Source organism: Mytilus edulis, chromosome 9, assembly GCF_963676685.1.
Source record: "Mytilus edulis chromosome 9, xbMytEdul2.2, whole genome shotgun sequence".
In the NCBI taxonomy this organism is placed as follows: domain Eukaryota; kingdom Metazoa; phylum Mollusca; class Bivalvia; order Mytilida; family Mytilidae; genus Mytilus; species Mytilus edulis.
In genome coordinates, this window is record NC_092352.1 from 80,626,792 (window position 1) to 80,641,503 (window position 14,712).

Genomic DNA, 14,712 nt, shown 5'->3' on the forward strand with positions numbered 1-14,712 from the left:
TATATATCAATTCGTCCTAATCTTACTCCGGTAAATATGCATTTTAACAATAAATGTAATGACCGATGGCCAAAAGTCACAACTCGACTGAGGGAAAACTAATCCGAAACTGAAGGATAAAATCAACCACAAACGGAAAACAACAGGAACATCAGGAACACCGCACTGTATCAATTGTTACTACACCTGATGCGCATTTCGCCAATCGCTATCTTCTCTTTGATGCACCAGGTTAATATATTTAAAACCAAAATCGAATAGAAACTTTAAGGATATGATATTATAGAATATGACCAGTATAAGAAGACTTACATTTGAGCCTTTGAAATTGCAACAATAATAAGTATTCAGACTTCATACACAGGATAGTACAAATTCATCAGCATTTAAATCATTAAACAGTAACAAGTGTAACTGATATAAATTACGGCGATTTGTTTTCGGTTATGCTCGAGATTAAACTACTCAAACACCAAACCACTAATAGAAAAATTAAAACATGGACAGTGTTGACACTATGTGTGCAACTGTATATATGTTAATGAGTCACATACTTTCAAGTTTCAAAACATGTTTAATTTTCTAAAGAAAGTTTTATATCCTTTTAATGCTTTAGACTGTGCAGTCGGTGAGTATATTCTTAGTTTATTGTTATAAAACGGTAAAATTCACTCGTAAAATAAAATTGACAATTTAGGATGAAGAGCTATTATCCAAAAGGTCCAAAAAGTATAGCCAAATCTGTGGAAGGAATCAGAGCTTTGCATGAGGGAGATACATTCCTCAATTTATAATAATTTCTATCATTTTTCTATCATTTCTAACATTTGTACTCCAATTAATCAGTGTTACAGCATTAGATAAACAGTGGCAAGGAATACAGAGAATCTGCAGTAATTAACAATTCATGTCACACTTTGCCGGTGACAGTAATTACAGAAGGCAGTAAAGCCATTCATGTTTGCGTATCGTTAACGTCCATTCCTAGCTAAAGCACAAGGTTAAGCCCAAAATTTGTTCGGCTAATTCCGTACCAACTCAGGAATTGTTCTGTTAATTGAAAGCGTTTAATAGATCAGACGTGGCACGGTACTTGTCTATCCCAAATTCATGTATTTGGTTTTCTTGTTATATTTGTTATTCTCGTGGTGTTTTGTCTGATGCTTGGTCCGTTTCTGTGTGTGTTACGTTTCGGTGTTATGTCGTTGTTCTCCTCTTATATTTAATGCGTTTCCCTCGGTTTTAGTTTGTTATCCCGATTTTGTTGTTTTTTGTCCCTGGATTTATGAGTTTTGAACAGCGGTATACTACTGTTGCCTTTATTTATTATGCTTTCTTTTTTTTACCTCGCTCAAGGATATTTGCTACTCAAAATAACAAGCTTTTTAAAGACTGATATAAATTGATTGTACATCAATAAAGAACATAACAAAGCAGAAACCAATTATGGTCAGAGTGTTTGTTTCTTCGAGATACCAGCCATTGAAAATTTGGCGGAAAATAATTCTCTCTAGGCTTTTCATACATTTAACATTAGCACCTTTTTTCTTTTAAAATGTACGACCAAATAATAATTTTTTATTGCATTTTTAAAAGTGGCTTTTTAAACTATATGTATTAAGAATAGAAAGGTAAGGATTAATTGTTTTTTTTTATATAAACGCAAATGTATAAAACCAGAGGATAACTAGTAAAAGTTGAAAACATCCTTAATTGTTTGTAATTTAAACATCTTTTTTTTGCTTTTCAGTAAAGGTACCTGGTAAGCATGGTCTATACTAAGATTCCAGTTGCTGCGTTTGCATCTATTATCACCTGATTTATCAGAGTCAATATGACCATTGTTGTAACCATAGAAACTTTAATATTCAACCATGTGAAAAAATAAATATTTTTTTTTATTTCGGATTCTTGCTGACATTAGTTATTAAAAGGTGGATTTTAGTTTATACTTACATGATGCTTACAATTAAATATACTATCAATGAATTTTTTTGAAAAACGACTGCGTATATATTTTTATTATCATAAAGCCAATGCATTACATTGGTATAGAGATAACATCAATAACTATTTATAATATATACAATATATTCAAATATACAAAACAAGCCAAGACGAACAACAGTATTTATAGTAATGACGTTTAGTTGGGAATAAGTCAATATACAATACAATTTAAGCTGTCGTTTTAAGCTCTTTTGTAAATTGATGAATTGTTACAAACATGGTATACATTCATTTTAACACAATAAGTATACCTATAAATAGTGTGAGCCAAGACTCCGTGTTGCAGACCGTACTTTGACCTATAATAGTTTACTTTTACAAAATGTGACTTGGATGGAGAGTTGTCTCATTGGCACTAATACCACATCATCTTAAATCTGTTACATATTTTGAAAATCATCCTGAAAATTTTAACAAAGGCAAATCGTTTAAACACGTGCAGCTAAAAAAATATAAAACATATTCATTGTACTAAACGTGCGTGTTTGTGTTTAAACATTTAGACCTAATATCTGTTTCAGAACTAGGTTGTAACATTCCAGCTGTTTGCCCTGTCACTAAAAAGGGGCAAATCAGATGTACAGGCTGCGAACCTTCCGACAGTAAGGACGATGGACTGTGTTGTGCATAAAACATACGGTCAAACGACTAATTTTATTAAAAAAATAACTCAGATGAACTTTGTTATTCTTAAAGATGGAATAAGCAAATTATTAAATGTATGTAATTTTTCCCTCTTTCCCATGCCTGTGGTTTGCCCTCAGTAGCGTTTTACTCCAGGCAGTAGGTTGATATTAATGTGGTATTGAGTTTTTTTAACAGAAAACACCTCACTGCGAAGATAAAACAGTAGATTTCTGTATTATATAACATGTATAACGTGAAAAGAAACTTACTATAGCAAGACTTCCTCATTTATACATGGCATAATAAGGTTATCTAGTGATTACTTTTACCCAAGACTTTGCTTACCGCTTAGATTATACATTTCCACTGTCAAAGTTAACTCAAAATGTATATTATGAAAATTTTAAAACTATCTGAAAAAAATTTAATTATTAAGAAACAGTAAATGGGATTTCTTCAAAATCTCTACGCTTATTATCGAGAAATAGAACTATTTTGATAATTTTATAAAGTCATTGGCAGTAAATAAAAAGTGTACGGCATACAACTTGGTGTTTATTACAAAAGAGTTTATAATCTTAAAAGAGGGGCGAAAGATACCAGAGAGACATTCATACTCATTAATAGTTTATAATCTTAAAAGAGGGGCGAAAGATACTACAGAAACATTCAAACTCGTAAATAGTATATAATCTTAAAAGAGGGGCGAAAGATACCAGAGAGCCATTCAAACTCGTAAATAATTTATAATCTTAAAAGAGGTGCGAAAGATACCAGAGAGCCATTCAAACTCGTAAATAGTTTATAATCTTAAAAGAGGGGCGAAAGATACCAGAGAGCCATTCAAACTCGTAAATAATTTCTAATCTTAAAAGAGGGGCGAAAGATACCAGAGAGCCATTCATACTCATAAATAGTTTATAATCTTAAAAGAGGGGCGAAAGATACTACAGAAACATTCAAACTCGTAAATAGTATATAATCTTAAAAGAGGGGCGAAAGATACCAGAGAGCCATTCAAACTCGTAAATAATTTATAATCTTAAAAGAGGGGCGAAAGATACCAGAGAGCCATTCAAACTCGTAAATAATTTATAATCTTAAAAGAGGGGCGAAAGATACCAGAGAGCCATTCAAACTCGTAAATAATTTCTAATCTTAAAAGAGGGGCGAAAGATACCAGAGAGCCATTCATACTCATAAATAGTTTATAATCTTAAAAGAGGGGCGAAAGATACTACAGAAACATTCAAACTCGTAAATTATATAGTATATAATCTTAAAAGAGGGGCGAAAGATACCAGAGAGCCATTCAAACTCGTAAATAATTTATAATCTTAAAAGAGGGGCGAAAGATACCAGAGAGCCATTGAAACTCGTAAATAGTTTATAATCTTTAAAGAGGGGCGAAAGATACCAGAGAGCCATTCAAACTCGTAAATAATCTTAATCTTAAAAGAGGGGCGAAAGATACCAGAGAGACATTCATACTCATAAATAGTTTATAATCTTAAAAGAGGGGCGAAAGATACTACAGAAACATTCAAACTCGTAAATAGTATATAATCTTAAAAGAGGGGCGAAAGATACCAGAGAGCCATTCAAACTCGTAAATAATTTATAATCTTAAAAGAGGGGCGAAAGATACCAGAGTGCCATTCAAACTCGTAAATAGTTTATAATCTTAAAAGAGGGGCGAAAGATACCAGAGAGCCATTCAAACTCGTAAATAATTTCTAATCTTAAAAGAGGGGCGAAAGATACCAGAGAGCCATTCATACTCATAAATAGTTTATAATCTTAAAAGAGGGGCGAAAGATACTACAGAAACATTCAAACTCGTAAATAGTATATAATCTTAAAAGAGGGGCGAAAGATACCAGAGAGCCATTCAAACTCGTAAATAATTTATAATCTTAAAAGAGGGGCGAAAGATACCAGAGAGCCATTCAAACTCGTAAATAGTTTATAATCTTAAAAGAGGGGCGAAAGATACCAGAGAGCCATTCAAACTCGTAAATAATTTTAATCTTAAAAGAGGGGCGAAAGATACCAGAGAGCCATTCATACTCATAAATAGTTTATAATCTTAAAAGAGGGGCGAAAGATACTACAGAAACATTCAAACTCGTAAATAGTATATAATCTTAAAAGAGGGGCGAAAGATACCAGAGAGCCATTCAAACTCGTAAATAATTTATAATCTTAAAAGAGGGGCGAAAGATACCAGAGAGCCATTCAAACTCGTAAATAGTTTATAATCTTAAAAGAGGGGCGAAAGAGGGCGAAAGATACCAGAGAGCCATTCAAACTCGTAAATAATTTCTAATCTTAAAAGAGGGGCGAAAGATACCAGAGAGCCATTCATACTCATAAATAGTTTATAATCTTAAAAGAGGGGCGAAAGATACTACAGAAGCATTCAAACTCGTAAATAGTATATAACCTTAAAAGAGGAGCAAAAGATACCAGAGAGCCATTCAAACTCGTAAATAATTTATAATCTTAAAAGAGGGGCGAAAGATACCAGAGAGCCATTCAAACTCGTAAATAGTTTATAATCTTAAAAGAGGGGCGAAAGATACCAGAGAGCCATTCAAACTCGTAAATAATTTCTAATCTTAAAAGAGGGCCGAAAGATACCAGAGAGCCATTCAAACTCGTAAATAGATTATAATCTTAAAAGAGGGGCGAAAGATACCAGAGAGCCATTCAAACTCGTAAATAGTTTATAATCTTAAAAGAGGGGCGAAAGATACCAGAGAGCCTTTCAAACTCGTAAATAATTTCTAATCTTAAAAGAGGGGCGAAAGATACCAGAGAGCCATTCAAACTCGTAAATATATTATAATCTTAAAAGAGGGGCGAAAGATACCAGAGAGCCATTCAAACTCGTAAATAGTTTATAATCTTAAAAGAGGGGCGAAAGATACCAGAGAGCCATTCAAACTCGTAAATAATTTATAATCTTAAAAAAGGGGCGAAAGATACCAGAGAGAAATTCAAACTCATAAATAGTTTGTAATCTTAAAAGAGGGGCGAAAGACTCGAGAGAGATATTAAAACTCACAGACCGAAAACAAACTGACAACGCCATCCATGGTTAAAAATTAAAAATACAGACAATTGTACAAAGACTATGCAACAACCCCACCCCCACCCCCAAACAACTAGGGGTGACCTCAGGTACTCCGGTAGGGTAATTAGTTTAGGTTTTGCAAAATTTTTGGTCCTCAATGCTCTTCAACTTCGTACTTTATTTGACCTTTTTAACTTTTTTGGATTTGTGCGTCACTGATGAGTCTTTTTGGACTCGTTAATAGAAAAAATACATCCTGGTATCAGTACCTCTGTGCTGACATGAATTGGTCATATTTATAAATAAACTGTTTATAATACTTTTGAATTTTGAAATACTAAGGCTTTTCTACCTCAGGAATAGAATACCTTAGCTGGATTTGGCAAAACTTTTCGGCATTTTGGTCATAGCAATGTTCTTAAACTTCGTACCTTTAACTTTTTTAGAATTGGGCGTCACTGGTGAGTCTTTTTTAGACGAAACGCGCGTCTGGTGTAAATCTATGATGAGTTTATTCTAAATTACTCCAAAAAAAAATTAGTCAGTGTTATATTCTTCATGACAATGTGTTAAAATCTAAAATGTATTTGTCAAGTTGTACTATAATTATCATTCGGAAACCTAAAATACATTTTCAATTCCGTGATAATTATGTAGCATAGACTTTGAACCGTTAATCTCGAAAAACGTCAATTCAAAATCCCACATGTATTTGGTAAAGTGATTCTTTAATTAGCATTTTAATTGAAAAGTAGACAGAGAGACGGACATATGCGTCATAATAAACATTCACGTCGTTGAGACTTATTGGTAAAAAGACAAACAAAATAAAGGGATAAAAATTTTAAAAAAAAATGTAATTATAAAAATACATGTTGTTATTTATTCAGTTGTTATGAATATTTGTTAATCCACTGATCGATACATCAAAGGAAAGTTGATATCTTAAAAAAGTGGAAATATAATCATATATGATACCTGTATCAGTATGCCGGTGTCTGACTCAAGTCATGGCCCTCGACCTATATCAAAGTGGCGAAGCCTAACTCAAGTCATGGCCGTCGTCCTATATCAAAGTGGTGAAGCCTAATGCCCGCGTCACACTGTCCCGATTGTTACGCCGATGGCAACACGATAATGGAAATTTTCAAAATCGGGACTGATCATATCCAGATCGGGCTATTCGTAGTGCCATCTTTAACCATCATAGATCCATCGGCCACTTTTTCTAGCCTTCGGGGACAACTTCGGGAAGGGTTCTAAATTTTTTAACATGTTAAAAAATCCCCGAAGGTGCGTCCGATGTTGAGGGTTCGTATTGAGTTCGTATTACCATCCTCACCATCGTAATGTCACCGGGAATGCATCTTTGCACATCGTATTGCATTCGTGTTTCCATCGTTTCCATCGGGCAGTTTTGACATTACGATGTCTACACGAATGAATCACGAAGATACCCGAAGGTCTTACGATGGCAACGCGACTTCGTGAAGACCTCGTAATCCCGTCGTGATGCCATCGAATAAAAGTACGAAGGCGACAAGATGGAACTACGACGGCAATAAATCCAGCTAAATGTAAGTTAATTTTCGCGCTAAAATACATTTAAAGTGACATGCGCGATATGCACTGGTCAGTCTAATACGACAGTTGAGAAAGACTTTCACAAAACATGGAGCTCATATCATATGATTCTATGAGAACAAGAAAGGCGACAGCGGTTGTTTCTATTAATTCAAATGGAACAAGAGCAGCTATTACAGGCTCAGGATTTACTTTTACAAGTAAAATATTATTTTTTGTCAATTTTTCATATCAAGTAACATAATGAAAATCATAAACGCGCCTCGTACACCAACACTGCAGGTACACGTATATAGGTAAACCAACTTTTTCTTCATTATTCTGATTTTTTATGTATTGTCTGAGTTGTTGTCACACGAATGTTTACTCCATAACCATTTTGTTTTCTATATGTCATATTTTGCCGCATTAGTTGCTTTCCCCACATCCTTCCTGTTGTCTATATTATTATGATATTCTCCTGGAAAGAGCTCTTTTTGAATAAAAGGGATCAACGAACCCATTACCTTACCTTTAAGATAGATCAGTAAACATGGGCATAATTATGGGTGATTATTCAGACTAGTGCACACATTTTACAGTTCAAACAAGGCAATGCCGAGTGTGGCATCCACTCGTATGTAACATATTGGGGACAAATATGGACACTATATTTGTATATGACACATGCAGAAAATGGTAAATTGAATATGCATATTTGATACATAAACTTTTTTTTTAGAAATCAATCAAAACATTCAGTAACTGGAAATATCTTTAATATTGTCTTTAGAACCAGCAGGTAAAAAATGAGCAACCAATTTCCTGTGTATTATGCTATTTCAAGGAGAAACAACAAGTCCATCTGCATGACCTTGACCTTTGGCCTTGAACGTAAAAAAATTGAGATCATTACAAGGAGGAACAATATACCAAATGTGGTTTAAAATCTTTTGAAGCATATTGGTTTTAGAGTGTCCACGAGGGTGATATTGTCTTGTATTACAACTGCCACTGTGACCTTGACCTTTGAACTTTAAAGTCAATAGCGCTTAAGATATTCTTAACGAGTAACACCATACCAAGTTTTGAGCATTTTGGTTCTAGAGTGTCCATAACAATTTAATCTACACGCAACTTACATGTAGTAGGCGAGGGGGTAATACACTAAGTTTTATAAGAATTAGAAAAAAAAGATCGATTTCCCGCCATGCATGGCAGACTTGTACAGAAACGATATGTTGTCGAAATTCTGTCCGTATCTTTTAGACATCGTATGGCCATCGCGCCATCATCGTAATCCATCGTGTAGCCTTCGTAATCCATCGTGTAGTCTTCGTGATCCATCGTGTAGGCTTCGGCTGAGATATGAAGCTTAAATACCCGTCTTCGGTTAACCTTCGTATGTCCATCTTTTGCTGTCGTATATAATTTCGGCACCATCGTATAGACTTCGTTATTCATCGTACTTGCTTCGGTCACTTTTTGGTATTTTAACGAGATCGGGACCAACTTCGTACGAACTTACAATTTTCGCATTCGGGTGTCCATCGTATATAAAAATCGGGACAGTGTGACGCGGGCATAACTCAAGTCATGGCCGTCGTCCTATATCAAAGTGGCGAAGCCTAACTCAAGTCAGGACCCTTGTCATATTTCTTTGAAACAAATCACAGTTATTGAATGATTGTGATTACTGGGCTATGTAAGTATTGACGAGTTAAATTTATTCAAATATGGTTTGGTATCCTGGTGATTTAGAACATAAAATTGCGAATTGAAATGGGGAATGTGCCAAAGAGACAACAACACCGACCATAGAAAAAAACAACAGCAGAAGGTCACCAACAGGTCTTCAATGTAGCGAGAAATTCCCGCACCCGGAGGCGTCCTTCAGCTGACCCCTAAACAAATATATACTAGTTCAGTGATAATGAACGCCATACTAATTTCCAAATTGTACACAAGAAACTAAAATTAAAATAATACAAGACTAACAAAGGCCAGAGGCTCCTGACTTGGTACGTCTATTTTCTTTTCTATTATTAAGTTTTGTTCATATAAACAATTTGTAGGAAAAAGTTCGCGATTTCTAAAATTTGAGTCTGGTCTGTTCCTATTATTGATTTCATTGGACGATATTGAAGTTATAATTACTATATTAGAAATTCAAACACAATTTAATTGTACTTTATTTTCAAATGGTAAATATTTGATTTAAAATAGTGAAGCAAAGGTTCGTTCTAATCAAATATTTATTGAAACAGTAAACAAAGAAAAACTAATAAGTAATATAATTGAATGTTAGTGCCAAAAGACTGTAGAAATACAATGCTATTTAACCTAAATATTTGACCTTTTGAATTTCTTTAAAAAAATGAAATCGTGAATCAATCAATGTCAAGGTCATGTATGTATAAAAACATGCGTTCAAGTAATGTCTGACTGATATTTTTTATGTACCAGTTTTAAGGAGATTATCAAAAGGACCGTCAATGAATTCGACGGAACATAACGTATAATGCATTGCAAAACGTTACTAACATCACCATAATTTCATTTGGAATACTAATGATTGCTTAGGAAGCTTCCATTTGATTTTCATAGGGGGAATAGTTGTAAATAAGGGCTGGATGACCAACTTGTCAAAACAAAGGCAGGGTAAACTTATCACAACCCCCAGCCCCACATTCATTGACATTCGATGCATTTGGTTATTTTTTAAGATCCATTTTGGTCCTTTATCTCCTTACATTTCTACGTACTTTTGGCTTCCAAATATTTGGATATGAACGTTCCTGGTGAAGGTTTAAAAATATCAAGAAAAGTGTGTTGGACTTACAGATTCAAAGTATAGGAATAATAAAAAAAATCTGATTGGATGATTTTTTTGTCTATCAGCTCAAAGACATAATTTTATCATGTGACCGTGACTTCATCTGCGTTTATTTTCATGATTTACTCCTTAAAAATAGAATTAAGCTTTGAATTATAAGGAAAGATTAATATTAAACTATGTCTATTCGAAATAATATAAACAAATGGGGTGCACACTTTTAAATAAACAACTACACGGATAATTCAGTGTGCATCTTTTTTTTTTATGTTATTTCTGCTTAGACAAAAAAATATTACAGTCATTTGTTAAATGTTGCAAAGAAAGCTATGACATCTATTAAAGTTGTGGATTTTAATTGAAACAAGAGTTATAAATATGAAAAAGAAGATGTGGTATGAATTCAAAAGACACAACTCTTCACAAGTGACATAATGACACAGACATAAACAACTACATAGGTCACCGTAGAGAATAAAACATGGTGTGTAACAAGGGCGGAATAAGAATAAATAATCAACAATTATAACTTAAACATATACCGTATATTTACTATCGACATCAATAACTAAATAATTGTTTTCAAAATAAATAAATATCGTCGTTTTCAAACAAATTCTCCAATTTGATGTTGGAAACCATTCAATCATAAAGATTTTTTTCGTCTTCAAAAGGCTTAAAATAAACATTAAACATTTCAAGAAAGGCGTGTTGGATTTAAGTATCGGAAAAATAATTATTTTTTTCTGATTGGATTGAATTTTTGTCTATCAGCTCAAAGACTTAATTTTGTCATGTGATTTCCTCCTCAAAAACGGAATTTAGCATTGAACATGTTGAATTATAAGGAATTACTTATATTTTGTTCTGTCTATTAAAAAAAACTAAAAAACATAAAAAAAAAAACGGGGTTCACACTTTTAAAAACCAACTTCACGGGTATTTCAGTGTGCATCACATTTTTTATGTTATTTCTGGTTAGACAGAACATAATATTTAAGTCATTTGTTAAATGTTTTAAAGAATGTTAAGACATCCAAAGTTGTGGATTTTAATTGAAACAATTATAAATATAAAAAAGAAGACGTGGTATGGATTAAAATAAAACAACTCTAATGACATAGAAATATAAACATGGTTTGTAACTAGGTCGGAATAAGAATTAATAATGAACAATCAAACATAAACATAGGTTTCCATTATGTACATAAAAATATCTTTACATTTGCACATCAATAACTAAATCATTGTTTTTCATCAAAACAAATTCTCGAATTGGACGTTGGAAACCGTTCATTCAATAGAACGTGCGTTTAAAGTTTTTATTTTCGTTTCCCGATGATAAGGCTTACAATATACATTCATATAAGATATACAAAATATATGTTTGTTCTCCTCCCAATTTCAAGTTTAGAGACAAAATGTCCAATACGCGATCTATTCGATATTTTCGTAGCAGTAACTTCAAAAAAGCATAAAATTAAAAAAAATACGCATCATAAATATTTCTTTAATTTAAAATGTGAGAAGACCTACAGCGATAAGTAATTCAATTTTACAGACAGTCACACACTGCGAAGGTATTGTTAAGTTTGCTTTTATAGCACTAAGTAAACTTATTGGAGATCGAACGACGGGATCGTTATATAATCTTTCTGATCTTCACACCCGTTTTAGTCTTACTTATCAACGTCATCAACCGCTTCTCTTCAAAACATTACGTAATAGAGTATGATAGCCAATAAAACTATCAATGAAAGAGGAAATAATAAAGATTTAAACAACTTTAGTTCGCAGTAAGGTTTTCGAATGAACTAAAATGTAATAGAAAAGATTCTCAGATATCCAAATGTGAAGGTAATACATTTAAACCAACAAAATGTCTGTCTGTTTCAATTTCGTTTGATATTGTCTGAATGTCAGTACTTATTTCAAGGGGTAAAAGTACTTCAGAGAAATTAATTTTTGAGGTGATTATACCGATTTGATGCAATGCGGCCTATTACAATTGTATGTCGATTATACCGATTTGATGCACCGCGGTCTATTACAATGTATTACGATTAGACAAGTTGATGCACCGCCTATTACAATGTATTACGATTATACCGATTTGATGCATTGCGGCCTATTACAATGTATTACGATTATACCGATTTGATGCACCGATTATTACAACGTATTACGATTATACCGATTTGATGCACCACGGCCTATTACAATGTATTATGATTATACCGATTTGATGCACCGCTTATTACAATGTTTTACGATTATACCGATTTGATGCACCGCTTATTACAACGTATTACTCTTGACGCGTTATGCAATGACGGAAGTAATACAGTAGTGTACAACCTGATAAAAAGTAAAACACCAAAAGTACCGATCGAAGTTCAAGAAAAATTCAAATCGCAAATCGATATATAAGCAGAAATAAGTAATGTTTTCATGAGCTTCTTTTTATAAACCGCCTGAATATAATTTATTTCAGTCCCAAGGGTGACTGGTGACAACATATTTTGACTTTGGTCTTCTTCCTCCCGGTTGTTTAAACCTTGGCCATAATTGGGCGTCCGTTTGACTGTGTGGGATGTATAAGTACACAAACACGTCCTGTCAGAATCAGGACGTAAGATCCAATTTCTCATTTGAAAAAATGCCATGCTATTTCCACGTTAACACACCTTGAAACAACCCTTTTGGTGGATATATAAGAGACCTGTTGAATGGCATACTGCCTGTCCTTATCCAAGATACTCTCATATTGCAATAAACTAAGATACCCTCATTTTGCAGTTATCGAAGATACCCTCATTTTGATGATATCCAAGTACTCTCATTTTGAAATTATCCAAGACATCCTCATTTTAAAGTTATCCAAGATATTAATTTTTAGTACCCTCATTTCTAAGCTATCCAAGATACCCTCAGTTTGAAGTTATCCAATATACTCTCATTTGGAAGTTATCCAAGATACCCTCATTGTGAAGTTATCCAAGATACCCTCATTTTCAAGTTATATAAGATATCCTTATTTTTGCATTTGTCTAAGATACCATGGCCTGAATCATTATCTGCCTATTGTAAATTTGGTCTCGGCCTAAACTAAGCAAACATCAATCAATATAGTTGCAACTAACATTGATATACACAATTTATTCGAAAAGCATTACAATAGGATACTACAACTAAACCGACATTCATAAATTGATAAGCTTCTCCTTATTTTTGTCATATGCGAATTATCCAAGCGCTTAGACAAACATGTTTTCATTTTACCCTTCCCCAAAAATCTAAATATTCGTAAATAAGATTATGTTCCCTACGTTATGAAAACATTTATGTTTTAAATCTGTTAGTTAAACAATCGACCGAAAAATTGAAGTCGTATAGACAGACACATAAATTTCAATTATAGACAGGCACATAATCGTATAAAGTTAGGTATATGGGCATACTAGGTAGATGGGCATACTAGGTAGATGGGCAAACTAGGTAGATGGGAATACTAGGTAGATGGGCATACTAGGTAGATGGGCAAACTATGTAGATGGGAATACTAGGTAGATGGGCATACTAGGTAGATGGGCATACTAGGTAGATGGGAATACTAGGTAGATGGGCAAACTAGGTAGATGTGCATACTAGGTAGATTGGCATACTCGGTAGATGGGCATACTAGGTAGATGGGAATATTAGGTAGATGGGCATACTCGGTAGATGGGCATACTAGGTAGATGGGGATACTAGGTAGATGGGCATACTCGGTAGATTGGTATATTAGGTAGATGTACATACTAGGTAGATGGGCATGATTGACAATAAGACAATTATTTACCAGAGTGCAATATATGATGTTCAACTTTAGAACTTTTCTTTTCCGGAAATTTATTGATTCATAAGTTGGTATTTTCCTCAAGTTCAGGGACAAATATTTCATGCACATTTATTGACAGTTTGTTCTTGATTTTGAATATCGGTTGAATATATTTCGCCTATCTTCAGGACAAAATAAATCTAAACAATACATCCATCATATTAATTCTTAAAAAAGAAGTTCGACTGAGATGAAGGGGGGGGGGGGCTAAGACTGTAACTGAGAAATGAGATATGTTCTATAAAGATGATGAAATTTATTACACACTAAACTGAAGTCATGTAAAAAAAAAATGAAATCCAATAAGATAAAAAAAAAGTTTCCTGTTATTTTATGAAATATGTTGTTATAATATTATGTTATTTACATATGAAATAACTGTGTTACAAATTATTACTTTTTATACGCCCGTCAAAATTTTGACGGGACGTATTATGGTATACAAATGTCCGGTGTCCGTCCGTCCGTCTGTCCGTCTGTCCGGCGTAAACATGTCGCACCGTAACTTGAGAACGACTTATCCAAATTTCATGAAACTTAACATAGTTGTTTCTTATGATGGTCAAATGATCTGTATACTTTTTGGTGAAAATAAGATTAAAACTTTTTGAGTTACGGCACTTTGTAACTAAAACAGGGGTGGTTTTTTTTCACATGTCGCACCGTATCTCAAAAACGATTCTTGATTATTGATTAAAACTTTAAACACTTCTTAGT